This window comes from Castor canadensis, chromosome 12, assembly GCF_047511655.1.
Source record: "Castor canadensis chromosome 12, mCasCan1.hap1v2, whole genome shotgun sequence".
Lineage (NCBI taxonomy): Eukaryota > Metazoa > Chordata > Mammalia > Rodentia > Castoridae > Castor > Castor canadensis.
In genome coordinates, this window is record NC_133397.1 from 54,659,064 (window position 1) to 54,671,932 (window position 12,869).

Below are 12,869 nucleotides of genomic sequence, written 5' to 3' on the forward strand. Positions count from 1 at the left end.
TTCTAGTGAGGATTCTAGAAAATTTAAGTTATATATGTGGTTCCTATACTTTTCTTTTAAAAAAAATTAATTTTGTTTTGTTGTGATAGTGTTTATTTAGCTAACTTTCCCTGAGCTAGCCTCCAACTTGAGATGCTTCTTTCTACTTGTGCCTCCTGAGTAGCTGGGATTATAGATGTGTATTACCATGCCCAGTTATAATTTTAATTCAGTTCTGATTAGAGGCATTGATCCCTAGAAATGGCTGGTATGATTCCATGGTCTGTATCTTACAGAGGCTGGTTTTACTTTTTTTTTTTTTTTAAAGGATCTCCTCCTTACCTACAGTACCTCTCAGCAACACCTACACTACTGCAATACATGTCTTTGGCAAACTACAAAGCTAATAACATTGTGAGTTGGAAGTCCATTAATGGAATAAAAGAAAGTTGCCTAAAGTTCCCGATAGACTCTTGTTGACATAGTTCGTAGGTGTTCATCATCCCATTCATCATGCCTCTTTGCCACAACTCCTCCCTTGAATCAGTATAACTTTCTTTCTGCATCTGATTACTAACTGACAAAAGAGAAGACTACATAGTTGAGCCCACTGAACTTACCATAGAGTCATGGTTTCCAACCTTGCTTTGGGTTCTGAAGCTTTCTGTCAATTTGTGTTTTTCTAATCACCTTTTTGACTAAAACCTCCTTTAAGGACTGTGGGTGTGACAAGCACAAGGCCCTGAATTCAAACCCCAGTACTGCCAAGAAAAAAAATACTAAAACCTACTTTACTCTTTTCAAGCCTTCTGTCCTTGTTCTTAGCATATCACCATAGAAAGCATCAGAAAAGAATGCTCTTGAATTTCACCTATCATGTGTACAGTCTCAGTTCTACTCTTAGCCATTCCTTTACTTCTGTCCAGTGCTAGACACTCTTGATTATCTTCCACAGGAGGCTAATCTGTTTCTGCTTTCTGAGTCTTACCCTCTTTTGCTTTTTCAGTGTCTCTCTCCCCATATTGACTGCATCACAACAATATTTAAATATTTATTTGCATATGGCCATCTTAAAAAATTCTCTTTTGACCCTTGTCCTTCTGTCCCTACCACTATGTCTTCCTGTTTTTAATAACTGAGCTTTTTGAAGGAATTAACTAATCATTGTTTCCATATCATTGCCTTTATTCATTTCTTAATTCACTGCAACAATGCTACTCCTGACACTGCTTTTGCCAAGTTACTGATAAGTTCTATGTCTATTTTCCAAGAGGAAAATAGTTTTCAGCCTTGATCATATTTAACCTCTCTATAGCTCTATCACATTTGATACTAACAGTAATTTTGTCTTCTATGAAATACTCCTCCCCTGCCACCACCAGTTTTTGTGGTGCTGGGGAATGAACCCATGTCTTTACAAATACTAGCCAAACACTGTAGCATCAAGCCACATGCTCAGCCTACTTTTTATTTAATTGTTTATTTAGTTTTTGTTGTGACATTTTTCCTGGTTTTTCTTCTTAGTCTCTTCTGGAACTACTCCTTTTCTGCTTACTCAGTAAATATTTGAGTTCCTTAAGACCATGTTTGTCTTCTCACTTTGCATACCCCCCATGAATACTCCATTCACTACCTACATCTCTAAATCTGTGTCTTCTGCCCTGATCTCTAGACTCAATTTCTATCTGATTGTGCAGATACTATAGTACCTGTGTTACCACATCTGAACTTCAGTCTCTATCTTAGTGAATATCAACTGTATCAACTCCTAAGCCCAACAAGGAAACCACAGTCATCTATGTTCCTTCTGCCATTTAGTTATTCACTAAGTTCAGTCCATTTTATAACTTAGTAGCTCTTAATTCTATTCAACTGTCCATATTTCAAGTACAAAATGTCACTGTAATCTCTTACCAAGCCTATTTCAATAACCTTCTAACTGAGAGCCCTTTCATCAGTCTTGTTCCTATGTATTAACCCTGTGATAGCTAGCTAGTTTCCAAAGATGGCCCCCAATGAATCACAACTATCAGAATTCATACTTTCATGTAGTTCCCTCCCATACTGAACCTGAGCTGACCCTGTCACTCACTTTAAGGACTGAAAATAACAGAAGTAACTTTCAGTAACTTAGTAACAGACTCTGTGCTAATTCCAGGCCTCCATCTTAAAAGTGCCTGATAACTTCAACTTTTGTACCTAATGTACCTCATAAGCATAGCTGACCTGCTGGAGGACCACTTGGAAAGAAAGAAAGTGCCTGAAACTAAATGGAGAGAAAGGAAGACCAGGCATCCCAGTGTCCCAAGTGGATCCATCCTTCTTGATGTTTCAGACAAACTACCCTATCTTTGAGAAAGTCATCTTAGTTTGTTTCATACCCAGCCCTCAACCTTTGTCCTCCATGACTTCAGCCCTAGGCAGCATCACATGCATCTGCTGAACTGCCTAACTGAGCCTGGTCAGCTCATCAACTAATGAGAGGTAACAAAATGCTATTTGTTTTAAACTACTATACTTGGTGGTAGTATATTTCACAATAGATAAATCAAAACAAAATCTCTTCGCTCTCCTTACTACTCTAGCTCATTTCTGGCAATTTACTTTAGATGCACTCTGTTTTTTCTTCTATGTTTTTTTTTTTTTTTTAATGGTACTGGGGTTTGAACACCTTGAGCCACTCCACCAGCCCTTTTTTGTGAAGGGTGTTTTGAGATAGGGTCTCACCAACTTTTTGCCTGGACTGGCTTTGAGCCATGATCCTCCTGATCTCTGACTCCTGCAGCTAGAATTACAGGTGTGAGACACCAGCGCCCAGCTCTTCTATGCTTTTTGCTCCTGCAGTTAGAAACATTTAATTTTTTTTTAACTCATAACCAATATCTGTATTATATATACCCACATATAATACAAATTTCCCTTTATAATTATTTTTAAGTGTAAGACTCAGTAGCATTAATTACATTAATAATATTGTGTAACCATTCCCACTGTCTATTTCCAGAATTTTTCATCACTCCAAACAGAATCTTTGACTTATTAAACAATGAATTCTCATTTCTGCCTTCCTCCATAGTTTTATAACCTCTAACCTATATTCTGTCTGTATGATTTTTGTATGAGTTTTCTTACTTTAAATTCACATGTGATGATCCTATACCTTAAAGACCCAAAAAACTCTACTCAGAAGCTTCTAGACATCATCAATAGCTATAGCAAGGTAGCAGGATATAAAATCAACATAGAAAAATCATTAGCATTTCTATACACTAACAATGAGCAAACGGAAAAAGAATATATGAAAACAATTCCATTTACAATAGCCTCAAACAAAATCAAATACCTAGGTGTAAACCTAACAAAAGATGTGAAAGACCTCTACAAGGAAAACTATACACTTCTGAAGAAAGAGATTGAGGAAGACTATAGAAAGTGGAGAGATCTCCCATGCTCATGGATTGGTAGAATCAACATAGTAAAAATGTCGATACTCCCCAAAGTAATCTACATGTTTAATGCAATTCCCATCAAAATTCCAATGACATTCATTAAAGAGATTGAAAAATCTACTGTTAAATTTATATGGAAACACAAGAGGCCACGAATAGCCAAGGCAATACTCAGTCAAAAGAACAATGCAGGAGGTATCACAATACCTGACTTCAAACTATATTACAAAGCAATAACAATAAAAACAGCATGGTACTGGCACAAAAACAGACATGAAGACCAGTGGAACAGAATAGAGGATCCAGATATGAAGCCACACAACTATGAGCAACTTATCTTTGACAAAGGAGCTAAAAATATACGATGGAGAAATAGCAGCCTCTTCAACAAAAACTGCTGGGAAAACTGGTTAGCAGTCTGCAAAAAACTGAAACTAGATCCATGTATATCACCCTATACCAAGATTAACTCAAAATGGATCAAGGATCTTAATATCAGACCCCAAACTCTTAAGTTGATACAAGAAAGAGTAGGAAATACTCTGGAGTTAGTAGGTATAGGTAAGAACTTTCTCAATGAAACCCCAGCAGCACAGCAACTAAGAGATAGCATAGATAAATGGGACCTCATAAAACTAAAAAGCTTCTGTACATCAAAAGAAATGGTCTCTAAACTGAAGAGAACACCCACAGAGTGGGAGAAAATATTGCCAATTATACATCAGACAAAGGACTGATAACCAGAATATACAGGGAACTTAAAAAACTAAATTCTCCCAAAACTAATGAACCAATAAAGAAATGGGCAAGTGAACTAAACAGAACTTTCTCAAAAGAAGAAATTCAAATGGCCAAAAAACACATGAAAAAATGCTCACCATCTCTAGCAATAAAGGAAATGCAAATTAAAACCACGCTAAGATTCCACCTCACCCCTGTTAGAATAGCCATCATCAGCAACACCGCCAACAACAGGTGTTGGCGAGGATGCGGGGAAAAAGGAACCCTCTTACACTGTTGGTGGGAATGTAAACTAGTACAACCACTCTGGAAAAAAATTTGGAGGCTACTTAAAAAGCTGGACATCGATCTACCATTTGATCCAGTAATACCACTCTTGGGGATATACCCAAAAGACTGTTACTCCAGAGGCACCTGCACATCCATGTTTATTGCGGCACTATTCACAATAGCCAAATTATGGAAACAGCCAAGATGCCCCAGCACAGACGAATGGATTAAGAAAATGTGGTATCTATACACAATGGAATTCTATGCAGCCATGAAGAAGAACGAAATGTTATCATTCGCTGGTAAATGGATGGAACTGGAGAACATCATTCTGAGTGAGGTTAGCCTGGCCCAAAAGACCAAAAATCGTATGTTCTCCCTCATATGTGGACATTAGATCAAGGGCAAACACAACAAGTGGATTGGACTATGAGCACATGATAAACGCGAGAGCACACAAGGGAGGGGTGAGGATAGGTAAGACACCTAAAAAACTAGTTAGCATTTGTTGCCCTTAATGCAGAGAAACTAAAGCAGATACCTTAAAAGCAACTGAGGCCAATAGGAAAAGGGGAACAGGTACTAGAGAAAAGGTTAGATCAAAAAGAATTAACCTAGAAGGTAACACCCACGCACAGGAAATCAATGTGAGTCAATGCCCTGTATAGCTATCCTTATCTCAACCAGCAAAACCCCTTGTTCCTTCCTATTAATGCTTATACTGTCTCTACAACAAAATTAGAGATAAGGGGAAAATAGTTTCTGCTGGGTATTGAGGGGGGGGGGAGCGGGAGGGGGTGGAGTGGGTGGTAAGGGAGGGGGTGGGGGCAGGGGGGAGAAATGAACCAAGCCTTGTATGCACATATGAATAATAAAAGAAAAAAAAAAAAGAATAAGGTATCAAGATTTATTATAAATCCACAGTAACTAAGATAATGAGATAAATGCACAGGAGGGACAAAATGGCCCATGCCAGCGTTGCACGGAGGTGGGACTTGAATAATGACAGAGCTGGCACAGCAGAGTTGGAAAAGAAAAAAAAAAAAATAAAAAATAAATTCACATGTGAGTGGAATCATACACTAGTTGTCCCTTTGTGTTTAGATTATTTCACTTAGTGTAATGTCTTTAAGATTCATTGATGTACCATTCATCAGAATTTCCTTTTTAAGGCTAAATATCCCATGGCATATATATAATATTTTATTTATCTATTCATCTTTCATTGAACAGGTGGGCTCTTTTCACCCTTGGGCTATTGTGAATAATGTTGCTATGACCATGGGTGTTGGTTAGAATATCTGATGGAGTTGCTGCTTTCGGTTCTTTTGGATATATAACAAAAGTGGAATTGCTAAGTCATATGGTAGTTGTGTTTTTAAATTTTTGGAGGAACCATGATACTGTTTCCCATAGCAGCTGTACCATTTACATTCCTACCAACAGTGTGCAAGTATAACTTCTTTGTGTTCTTGCTTGTTGATACTTCTTATTCTCTCTCTCTCTTTTTTTTAAATAACCATCTTAATGGGTGGGAAGTTATATCTCATGATTTTGATTTGTCCTCCCTAATGACTAGTGATGTTTAGTATCTTCTCATGTGTTTGTTGGCTATTTGTGTATCATCTTTGGAGAAATGTCTTTTAAAGTCCTATGCCCATTTTTAAATCAGATTTGTCTTTTTATTGTTGTTGAATTATAGGAATTCTCTATGTATTCTGGATATTAAGTCCTGGTCAGGTATATAATTTATAAAATTTTTCCATTCCAAGGATTGCCTTTTCATTCTGCTTATAGTGTTCTTTGATATAGAAAAACTTTAAATTTTGGAGGAGTCCAGTTTATATATATATATTTCTTTTTGGTATCATATTCAAGAATTACCAAAATCACATGTTCTTTGATATAGAAAAACTTTAAATTTTGGAGGAGTCCAGTTTATATATATATATATTTCTTTTTGGTATCATATTCAAGAATTACCAAAATCAATGTCATGAAGATTTCTTGTCTTTTTTTTTTTTTTTAAAAAAGAGTTTTGTAGTATTAGTATTTAGATCTTTGATCTGTTTTGTGTTAATTCTTGCATATGTTATAAGGGTCCAACTTCATTGCTTTGCATGTAGATATCCAGCTTTCCCACTACCTTTTGTTAAAAAGATTGTCCTTAATTAAGTGGTTTTGTCACCCTTGTCAAAAATCATCTGACCAATATTTCAGGGTTTATTTCTGGGCACTGTATTGTATTTGTCTCTGTGTCTGTCTTTATGCCAGTACTGTACTGTTTTTTACTTGTAGCTTTTGCTTTTCTTTTTAAAAAACTTATTTTGTAATTGACTAACAAATATTTGGATATATTTATGGTGCACAACATATTTTGGTATAACTGCATTATGGAATGATACCCATCCTTTCACACACTTATTTTTTGGTGTCGTGAGTTTCTTTTGAATGCTTCAAAAGCCTGTTTTCTGTTGTGTTAACTTTAGCATTTCTGGGACTCTTTCACTTGTTTCTCAAATAACACAGTTTTTTTACAATTTGCATTTTATCATATTTGCTTTATCACATATCTCTCTACCTATAAACATATAATTTGGATCTTTTTTGGGGAGAGGGCTACTGGGGCTTAAACTCAGGGCCTTCACCTTGAGCCACTCCACCAGCCCAATTTTTTTTGTGATAGGGTTTTTCGAGATAGGGTCTCATGAACTATTTGCCCAGGCTGGCTTCAAACTGTGATCCTCCTGATCTCTTCCTCTTGAGTAGCTAGAATTACAGGCGTGAGCCATGGATGCCTGGCTTAATTTGGATCTTGAATGTTCCCCAGAGGCCTATATACTAAAGGCTTGGTTGCAACTCTGCGGCATGTCAAATAACACAAATTTTTATTGTTTGTTATTTCTGAAAATCAGTAGCCAAAATGTGTCTGCAGTGTGGTTGCTCCTGTTGTTTCCTAATTGACTTTCTATTTTAATTCTCTTAGCTTTCTTTAAAAAATTAAATTAACACATAATTGTACATATTTCTGGGGTACTCTGTGATAATCTGATACATGTATACAATGTGTAATGATCAATTCAGGGTAATTAGCATTTCTGTGTCCTTAAACATCTATTATTTCTTTGTGTTTGGAGCTTTCAGACTTTTCTAGTTCTTGTAGCTTTTTTAAAAAATTAATTTTATTGTTTATATTTAAGGTATACTAGTGGCTTGGTAGTAAGTTTTGAAATTGGAACGTGTGAGTCCTTCAATTTTGTTGTTCTTATTCAAGATTGCTTTTGCCCTTCTGAGTTCTTTGGAATTTCATAGGAATTTAGGATAGATTTTTTTTCTTCTATTTCTTTTTCTTTTGAGATAGGGGTCCACTAAGTAGCCCAGGTTGGCTTTGAACCTGATTTTGAAATTTTCCTGCCTCAGCCTCCTGAGTCCTGGGATTACAGGTATGCACCATCCCACTTGGTTCTGGATTTTTCTATTTATGCCAAAAATGCTTTTGGAATTTTGCATTGAATTTTGCTGTGGATAGTATTATCATCTTAACAATATAAATCTTGGAATCCATGAACATTGGATGCCACTCCATTTATTTCTCTAATTTCTTACGGTAGTATTTTATAATTTTCAGCATACAAGTCTTATGCTTAGTAATATTTATTCCTAAATATTTTATTCTTTTAAAAATTTAATTATGGTAGCATAAAAATAGTATTTACCATTTTAACCATTTTTAAGTGTAACATTTAGTATTGTTAAATACATTCACATTGTTGTACAGTCTCTAGTACCCTTCACTTGATAAGAATGAAACTCTACCTATAAAGAGAGCTCTCCATACAACCCTCCCCAGCCTGTGGCAACTACCCTTCTGCTTTCTGTCTCTAGGTATTTGGCTACGTTGGCTACCTCATACTGGACTCATAGCTATTTGTGTTTTTATGGCTGGCTTATTTTACTGAGCACAATGTTCTCAAGGTTCATGTGCATTGTAGTGTATGCCAGAATTTCCTTTTTAAAATCTGAATAATATTCCATTGTATGTGTACCAGCTTTTCATCTGTCAATGGGTTGTCAACACTTGGGTTGCCTGACTGTTTTGAGTACTGCAATTAATCCTGCTCTGAACCGAAGTATATTAGTTTGCTAGGACTGCTATAACAAAAATGCCATGACTAGGTGGGTTAAATGCAGTAATTTATTTTCTCACAGTTCTAGAGGGTAGCTATCCAAGATCAAGGTGTCTGTAGAGTTGATTTCTTCTGGCACCTTTCTCTGTGGCTTGCCGATGGCGCCTTTCCCACTGTGTAGTCTTTTTTGTTTATGTACATCACTGGTGTGTTTTCCTTTTTATACAAGGACGCTGGTCATAGTGGATTAGGTTCTACCCCTATTACCTCATTTAACCTTAATTACCTTTTATTTTTTTTTGAAGGCCATAAAACTTAAGTATGTATTTTATTTTTTTATTATTGTTTTGCTAGGTGTGGGTACATTGTAGCATTTACAAAGGTTCTTACAATGTATCAAATACATCATACTTGAATTCACCCCCTCCACTGCTCTCTTTCACCTCCTTTCTCTTCCCCTCTCCCCTCCCCCTCAATTCTTGGAAAGTTTCAACAGGTAACATTTTTGCATTTGCATACATACATGTGTATGGGGTATTCCTGCCCTTCTCCCTGCCACCAGCCCCTCCTACCAGTACAAACTCCCCACCCTTCCTGGGCAGAATGTGTTCTGCCCTCCTGTTCTCCAGTTTTGTAGAAGAAAAAACATAAAAGATAAGAGAAACATGGTGTTTTTGCTAGTTTGAGATAAAGATAGCTACACAGGGAGATTCCTTGTGTTGTTTCCATGCATATGTATTACAGCCCCAATTGTTTCATCTCTTCCAGTCCTCTTCACTCTTCCCTAGTTTCTCTAGTCCCCTTCCCATGGTGACCTTGGCCGGTATAAGATTACTATATTCATTCCTGTACAGGAAGTACATCAATCACATTCAGGTTTTTGGTTTCCTTCCCTTGCCCTGTCCCACCCATGCTCAGGCTCCCCTTAGAATTTGCCACATTTGTTTTAGGACAATAATCCACATATGAAGGAGAATATTCAGCTTTTGGCCTTCTGAGCGTAACTTCACTTAAGATGATGTTCTCCAGTTCCATCCATTTACCTGTGAATGACAAAATTTCAGTCTTTGTGGCTAAGTAAAGTTCCATTGTGTATTAGTACCACATTTTCTTGATCCATTTGTCAGTAGTGGGACATCTTGGCTGTTTCCATAACTTGGCTATTGTGAATAGTGCTGCAATAAACATGGGTATGCAAGTTCCTTTTGTAACCTTACTCACATTTCTTTGGGTATATCCCTAGGAGTGATATTGCTGGATTGTATGTTAGGTCTATTTTTAAGGAGCCTCCATATTGTTTTCTGTAATGGTTTTACTAGCTTACATTCCCACCAGCAGTGTGTAAGGGTTCCTTTTTCCCTGTATCCTTGCCAACATTTATTGTTGGTGAGTTCTTGGTGGTAGCAATTCTAATAGGAGTAAGGTAGAATCTTAGTGTGGTTTTGATTTGCATTTCCTTTCTGACCAGGGATGGTGAGCATTTTTTCATGAGTTTTTTAGCCATTTGGATTTCTTCCTTTGAAAATGTTCTGTTCATTTCAGCTGCCCATTTCTTTATTGGTTCATTGATTTTTTGAGGAGTTTAGTTTTTTGAGCTACCTGTATATTCTGGTTATCAGTGCTTTGTCTGATGTACAGCTAGCAAAGATTTTTCTCTCATTCTGTGTGGCCTTTTCAATTTAGGGATCATTTCTTTTGTGTTTTCCAGAAGCTTTTTAATTTCATGTAGTCCATTTGTCCATCCTTTCTCTTATTTGCTGAGTCACTAATTGCACTTTCTCTAAAATAGTTGCATTCTGAGGTATACTATGGATTAGGGTTTCCACATATAGAAGTGGATGAGAGGGTTGCTTAATTCAGTCTACAACAACAAATATCTGCTTGAGACCCTAATTTTATTTCTTTTATGTATATGTGCAGAAATGAAATTACTGGATCATAATTAAATTTTTAAATTTTTGAGGAACCACTCACCACTTTATCATAACAGCTACCCACCAACAATGTGCAAGGATTCCATTTTCTCCACTTCATCACCAACACTTACTAATTTCTATTTTTTTATAATGGCCATCTTAATAAAAGTATTTTTTTTCAATATTATTATAATTGAAATTATTTTCTTAATTTCTCTTTCATGTTGTTCATTGCTGATGTATAGAAATACAGTTGTTTTTTGCCTGTTAATTTTGTATTTTGCAACTTTGCTGAATTTATTTATTCATTCTAACAGATTTTATGCAAATTCTAGGGTTTTCCACTAGACTATCATGTCATCTGTGAATACAGATGATTTTACTTTTTTTTTTCCAATCTGAATTCTTTTATTTTTCTTCCCTAATTACTCTGGTTAGAGCTTCCAGTATGATATTGAATAGAAGTAGCAAAAGTGGACCTGCTTGCCTTATTCCTGATCATTGGGGAAATCAAGCCTGTTTTTTTTTCTCCCCTTTCTACAAAGTAAAATCTTCAACATATGAAGATTTTCATACTTGGGATACATTTCTCATTAGCATGGTTTGAATGTGGAGACATAAGAGCTTTATTATATGGTATGGAAAGAGGACAAAGCTGATAAGCAAGTATGGGAGAACTTCACCAGATGTTTAAACAGAGGTAGGGTCAGGGGCAGCCAAGAATCACCCCACCACTAGGAGGCAGTCCCAACTGTCTCTAGGCTAGACCTGAAAGTATAAGCAGGATCCTACAAGTTATTAGCAATTGTAATGGATGTGTATAGCATATGACAGGTATTTTTGTAATTTAGGAATCACTGTGAAGTGAAAAATAAGAAGTGTAGTTTATGAAAGTTTTCTGTGTGCTTGGCTTCATTAATGTGGAGTCCATGTAATGAATTATTCACATGTTAAGAGTGAAAAAGGGTCTATGAATGATTCTTCATGGAAGAACAGTAAACTGATTGTCCCCAGCAAACTAGGACATAGGTCATCTTATTCATAGACTTCTTCACGTTCACAGATGGCAGCTACAGTTAGCACTTAAAATTAAGAATATTTAGTCATGGTGGTATATTGATTAATTTCTGCAAATAGTTAACTATTAAAACTATCTGGAGATGGGTTAATAAGATTGAGAAATTTGATGTAAATAACTTCAGTTTACACATGAACATAGATTATAAAGGATAATTTTTGAAGAATGTAGCAATCTCTGCAACTCTTACCTTTACCTATTGCTTACAACTTAATCTGTGAACTAAGCTGGACTGACCTTCAGGCAATTTCTCTGTTAGATTGAGTCAGAACAATTCCTATGGTGATGCAACTTTCTGTGATGATTGATGATAGGTTTATAGCTCATTTCTGCTCACTGTTATTTTCTGAAAATTTATAATAGTATCTATGAGTCAATTGACCTATATATGACTACATCCGTTTTCTGTAACTAGAATGTCTTTCTGTTAGGCTAGCTTTCTTTGTGGAAGGATGTATATGTTACTTTTGTATAGGACTGTGATTTCTGATGTCAACTGAAAAGTTCAGGAAATTCTGTCATAGAATGTTAGTGAACTTTTATGACTCTGTGGTCCATATACCTTTCTTACTTTTAAAGAAATAATCAGGTTTTATTTTTATCTTTTGCCACCCTCCTGGCAAGGAAAAAGCTTTCCATAATTTTATCATCTGAATGTAAAGTAGCATTCATTCTCTTTGGCTGCTTTGCTGGCTCTTCTGGTCTTTTAACGTGTGGGTAATGCCCATTGCCCCATCTTCCACCTCTTACCTTCCCAACATTCATCCTTTCCATGAGCTCATTCATTCTGGTGATGAGAGATTCAACCATTACTTTTATGTTGACTTTTAAAGCTATCTGTTCCCACTGATCATCTCAATTTCATCAAATCTGAAACTAATCTTTGTATTTCAAACTCTTTTCCAAATGCCTGAGGTCATTTATATCTGTCTTTCTCTTCATAAATGTCTGTCCTATATATTATTACCAGTTTTATATATTAAGTCGTTCATCTTTACTACTTTCTCTAAGAGTCTATAGGGCTTTGTCCATTACTTTATTTATTTTAATTTGTTTTATTCATATGTGCATACAATGTTTGGGTCATTTCTCCCCCCTTCCTCCCACCCCCTTATTACCAAACAGAAACTATTTTGCCCTTATCTCTAATTTTGTTGAAGAGAGAGTATAAGCAATAATAGGAAGGACCAAGGGTTTTTGCTAGTTGAGATAAGGATAGCTATACAGGGAGTTTACTCGCATTGCTTTCCTGTACATATGTGTTACATTCTAAATTGTCCATTACTTTAAATTCAGGCTTTTATACCAT